Here is a 6,470-nt window from a genome sequence, read left to right as displayed (position 1 = left end):
GCATGTGTTACGTTGTATTGATTAGAGAGAAAAGGAAGCAGAAGCAGGACACTATTCACATTTTTCATAGTAAATGAAAAAAAACAAATAGTTGAACAATTAACTTCAAAATTCACTTATCCATAGTTCCATACTGAAATAATAATCTTTACTTTACTGGGATTGCTATTATTCTACTCAAATGGAGATGCCAACTACCAAATTGAGTTATGCGGCCCCAGAAATGTTTGAAAAATGTAAGTTCATGAGGTCATTAAGTGTCAATGGAAGAGAAAAAGACACCAACAATTAAAATACAAAGCTGTGAATTCCAGGTTCCAAGTTTGTTTTGGTTCCCTCAATTTGTTACTTGTAATATAGAACTGTGAATCTAGCATAGATGAAGAGCATCCTTGGTAGCTAACGGGTACTCAGAAGGTTGGAGCTTTTTATGCTAAGAGATCAAGGAAAGATTTGTAGACTAATATATTGTGAGTGAGTCAAATCCTGGGTCTGAAATTATATGATTTCAGTCCTTTGATACACTTACAAACCGGACCAGCGATTTGGTAAATAGCCTTTTAAGAATATCCCTGACAATATCTTCAGGGACATGACGGGAAGAAGAATAATTTTCTTTGTCTTTCATCCCCTGAAGAAGAGAACATCATTGATTGAAAATGGTATGTAGGGAATAACAAAAGGGAAAGGGTGGGGTTCAGGATAACCAATCTTTTCCAAAAGTTTTTATCATTTTTGTTTTCTGTTTTTTGTTTGGTTTTGTTTCTTTGTCTTATTTTTGTTTTTGCGTAGCAAACAGAAAAGATATCAATCAAGGGAAAGAGAACAATCCAAAAACTAGGACTGAACTGCAAAATAGGGCTCCAGCCAAGACAAACAGATAACAACATATAGTGCCACACAAACCGATATTTTCCAGAAGTTGCTACAACCTATATTAGGGATTACTTTTCAGCATTCATAATCAAATTGTAGGTTTAATTTTTCAGTTATATAATTCTCTGAAGGAAACTTATATTTCAAAACCATACCAATCAATTAGAGCAACCTATTATTGTAAATCAAGAATAATTACCCAATTGAGAAGACAACTGCTACTTATACAATTTGTAATATATGGATAAACTTCAAATTAGTATTAGACTTACGAAATTCTTATGAAGTGTATTTCAGCAAATTAAACATGTAAAAAGAAATCACTTACTTGTTTCCTTGTGGATACACTCATACTGCAACCCTTAGATCTTGGTCACTAATGAATGTTGACCTGTGAATAACCAATTGCTAGTTAATATATACCTTCACATTCAACTGACAGCTTTAATGCTAGCAAATGATCAGTGTAATAATCATATTTTTCTTTTGGGAAAACAATCAAAGCAAAGTGGACAAGAGCTCCACAAGCAACAAGAAACAGAGAAACATAAACTTGAAAGAGGAGCATATCAATTGAGGATTAGATAAATTTAAGTCTAGCAACGCTTCATTCAAGCAGCAAATGAAAGAGGAGCATAACCATAGTATATAGTGCCAACAGGAGAAGTAAAAAAGAAATACAAAGTCATTATTCACAACTCAAAATTCATACAGCACAAAGAAAGTGATAACATGATTTCCAGATTTTCATGAATAACTTGTGCAATGAAAAAGAAACCAATGTAATAGCGATTGGACCCCAAATAGATTCAACGGTACTTGAGAATAGAAAAGTTAGGTTCAGAGTTTTAACTCAAGTATGCTGACTCTAAACCTTAAGTCTGAAATTCTCCTGAATTAATGTTTCTCAGTATTGTTCATTGTGCAAAACATGCACAGTATACAGTATTGAAAGAACTTCAATTCAGAAAACAATAGCTCATATTCACGGTTTAGAGTTTAGGGTGGAAGGTTCAGGGGGTTGCAATCTTGGGTGATCATAAGGCAATGTTGACTAACCGCTGCAATTACATGACAATTCAACACATCCAATAAAACATCAAACAGTTGTCATGAATGCTTAAATGCCTAACTGCCTACATCTAACTACATAGATACAGATTGCTTCAAATTCACTTCAACATAAATTTTCAGTGATACAGATTTCATTTAATAATAATGACTTCAAGAGCAGAGCTCCAGAATAACAAACCGAAAATTGAAAACAATAACAAAAGGTAAATGCAGAACAGCATCAAACAACTACAATGAAAACCAAAGAACAGCATCAAACCACTATAACAAAAGCAACAAACCAATGCATGAGAATTCGGAAGGACAAAAAGAACAGAATGGGCAATCAAATACCCAGACTGATGCTCTTCTTTCCATTTGACTAGAAGAAGAGGAAAATTACAATAAACCATAGCTAATAAACTCATAACACACAATGATGATCATTATAAGCAAGAATAACTACCGATTTGTATAGTGATAACCCCAGAATAGCAGCCAATGTCAAGACAGTCCTTGCCTTCAAACCACTCCTTGAAAACCTTCAATCTACGATCTTCCTCTGCAGATTGACAGCCAACATGTGCAAGAACTAAAATCAAACACAATCAACACATTTAAGCCATTCAAAGACAAACCCAACTCAAATACACAAGAATTAAATAAAAAAGACTGAACTTTAGATCAAAACCAGACAGAAAATCAGTACTGGTGGTAACCAAGAGAAGAGAGAGAGAGAGAGAGAGAGAGAGAGAGAGAGAGGACCTACGAGACTAGACGTTGGAGAATGACAAGCTCAGGTCGGCTAATAAGCTCGAGGTCAGATCGGAGCTCAAGCTCGAGGTAGGAGAACTCGGGGTCAGAGCGAGGCAGGGGAACTCGGGGTCAGAGAGCGAGGTCGGGGACTCGAGGTCAGAGCGAGGTAGGGGAACTCAGGGTCAGAGAGCGAGGTAGGGGACTCGGGGTCAGAGAGCGAGGCAGGGGAACTCGGGGTCAGGTTGGAGGCGGCTCCAGTAGGCTTAGGTTGGAGAATGAGGTCGGGAGTCGACGCAGGTCAGCTTGGAGAAGGAGATCGGGAGTCGATGCAGTCAGCTTGGAGAAGGAGGCTAGGTCTGGGGTCTGGGTTCGAAATTTTAGAGAAAGCGGAAAAAATACTAAGTGTTGGACTGTTGGGGGGGAATGAAATTTTAGTCCCCGCGCGTTCTCAAATTTTTTAAAGTTAGTCCCTCCGCAGTTTTAAAAATTTTTCCAACAAAACCTTTCTCATCAGTTCAGTTAGTAACCGATGTCTATAATAACAATAGAAATCGGTTTTTTCACAAACTGATGTTAAAACGATTTTTAAACGATTTTTAACATCAGATGCAATCCTGACCGATTTAATAGTGGCGTTGTCTAATGACATTATTCTAGTAGTGTGACAGATCCATTTATCTAAATTTTGGGTCACGTGTCGGCTATGGTGTTGATGGATCGATCATGGAACAACGAGGAGAATATCACCAAGAGATTGAAACCCTTCCACTATTCCTCATGCATGGTGAGAACGTCCTTGGTAACCCGAAGACTACTTCCGAGGAAGGTAGCGCATATGGCGGTGGCTCTCGCATTTCCCTTGAGCTCAGCCTCAACTCCAACGGAGATGCAGACATGGCTTAGTATAGTGTATAAATTTTTTTTTTTAATTTATTTATTTATTTATATATATATATATTTTTTAAATAGCTGAATTTAATAAGACTGAATGAATGCAGTTTTTTTTTTTTTTAATATATAGGACTCAAAAATAAAAGACAAAAATATATAGGACTCAAAATGAAAGACAAAAATATAAATCCCTTCCCCCACACTTAAATATTGCATTATCCTCAATGTAATCAATTAAAAGCATGCAATGAAATAAGTAAGCATAGATAGAAGACATTTACGAAAACAAATCCTAAAATAAAAACTAAAGAGAAAAAAATGAACAATAAAAAGAAATAGGGAAAGAGAAAGCAAATCTGATTATAATCTGAATTGGGTTGCCTCCCAAGTAGCGCTTGTATTTTACGTCTTGCAGCCAGACGGTACCTACATTAAATAAAGTTAGTAACTATAATTAACAAAGAAATACAAAATAAAAACAAGTATAACTATTAATTACAAACTACAAGTATATTGTACATAAGACACAAGTTAAGTACACAATGAGTATAAAACGTGAAAAGTATTTTTACCAGTTTAAAGTGTGAAACAACAAAATAATTTACACGTATAGAGTATTCACAAGTATTTCTTTTATTATAAACATTATTGATATCGAATCAAATTCCAAGCGGTAAATCAAGTGGACGTGCGGCCCAATTATAGTCGCCTAGACACAAACTCCCTTTCAAATCGTTTGGGCAACCTTACTGAAATGGCCAGGTGGGGGAGGGCGAACACGAGAGGAAAAATCCATTTTGGCATGAGCTACTCCCACACTATTTATGCCCATTTGTAAGCACTTCTGGATTCAAAAACCCGTCATGAACGTTGTCCCCTTCCTAGACACCATTTCACATAGGCTTTCTTACTAAGATGAAAAAGTTCATAAGTGTGAAGACAGTTCAACAAGTGTTAATAAAGGCCGCCCTCAACCTTAAGGGACCTGAGCTAGGTACCAATAAGGGGTTTAGGCCAATATTAATAAAAGAGACTTCACCTATTCCTCTCAATTTACAACCTACAATTAAAATTCGTGTTCAATAATATAAATAATATCCTAGTTAATTTAAACTAAGTTTTAAACAATTTTTAAACAACAAATATATACAATAAGTGACACAATTTAGCAAGTGATTTTTCAATCCCCGGCAACGGCGCCAAAAATTGATGCCGCTCGAAGCGAGCGCATAATTTAACCCTGAAATGTCATCGTTAGTATATAGTAAATAGGGATCGTTCTATTCCGGAAATTGAGGGTACACCTGTAATTGCAAAAACAAATTAATAAAAGTAAAAAGTATTATTTACAAAAATAAAACAAAGAATAAAAATATATACAAGTAAATACAAATAAGGGGGTTTTAGAATTATAAATTAAAAATTAAATAAATAAAATAAATAAAATATAAAAACATATATACACGGGTGGAATGAGAGAACAAAGATCAAAACCGAAACTATGATCAAATTCGATTAAATCCTAATATTGTTCATCTAAGTCATGAGAAAGGAGTTGATCATGTGAAACGTTCGAAAGCAAACAATTTCACATATTTTACTTTTCAATGCTAATTAACCTAAGCGAAAGCACCTAGATTAATCCTATCAAACATGCAATCAAACCCTAGAAAGCTAGTCAATCATGTCATGTTTAACGCATTACACATAGAGAAAGGCTATCAACTCAAGTGTACAACTTAGTATGGAAAAGTCCACCTAATTGCAATCCTCGTTAATTAAATTCGATCTTTGTACAAAACCTTTACTACTTTGATTCAAGTTTACACAAAACGAAAAGTCGATTTCATGTTCTTAAACCTAGCACCAATTATATCGAAACCCTAAGTGTTTGCAACCACATAAGATTAAAATACAAAAGTTATCTATAACGCAAATTTAATTAAACAAACCCACATAAGCAACTCTCGAAGAACAATAATATGAATCTGAAAATTCTCAATTAATTATAAAAATTCCAGAAATTAATATTTGTTCAAACACATATGTCAACTAGTTCATAACCAACGAAATTCAAAGCAAAGGTTACAAAGGAGAGGTCGAATTACACCGTGGATGGAAGATGAAGATGGGTGATTGACGTTGCGATCCTTGAAGCTTGAAAGCAAGTCTTCAATGGTGGATGGTGGAGGAAAAGGTCACGGCAATTCTTCTTCTCCCTTGGCCTTGCTTGAACTCGTGGCTTGCTCTAGAGGGTGGAAAGGAAAATAGAAAGAAAATGGAGAGACAAAGAAAATGGAATGAATGAAGGAATGTGTGGGAAAATAGAAAGGAAATGGTGAGATAAAGAAGATGGAATGGATGAAGGAATGTCCCTTAGAATGAGAGGAGAAAGTGTTTATATAGGGAAGAAAAAGAAGAGTGAAATGATGAGTGGAAGAAAAATAATAAAAGTGGATCTAAGTTCACTTGTAAAATATGGAAAAGATAGATAAATGATGAAATGAAAGCAAAGCATGAAGGTGCAGCAACACGGAAGTGATGATGATCTATTAAAGAGATTGTAGAAGAAAAATATATCCAAGGAAAAAGAGAAAAACATCTAGCTTTCTTCATGTGGGTAGGAAACATGAACATGTGAATATTGAGCTGGTTTTAGATCAGTTTCTGTCCCTTTATTCCTTCAATTATTTCTCCAACAAGACTTCAGAATGAGCCTTCGAATTCTTCATAAAAAATGTTCCACTATGAGTGTAGATCATCCCGACAAATTTTCAGAGCTTTATTCCATGTGGTTGGGCAGAAAATGCTGCTGGACCTCTTACAGGTCCAGTTTTCCGGTTTTGCTTTTGTAGAAAATTGGACTGATTGTTTGAAGGCCTTCCACTTATATT

This window comes from Rosa chinensis, chromosome 2 (assembly GCF_002994745.2).
Source record: "Rosa chinensis cultivar Old Blush chromosome 2, RchiOBHm-V2, whole genome shotgun sequence".
Taxonomy (NCBI): Eukaryota; Viridiplantae; Streptophyta; class Magnoliopsida; order Rosales; family Rosaceae; genus Rosa; species Rosa chinensis.
This window is presented reverse-complemented; position numbering follows the sequence as displayed.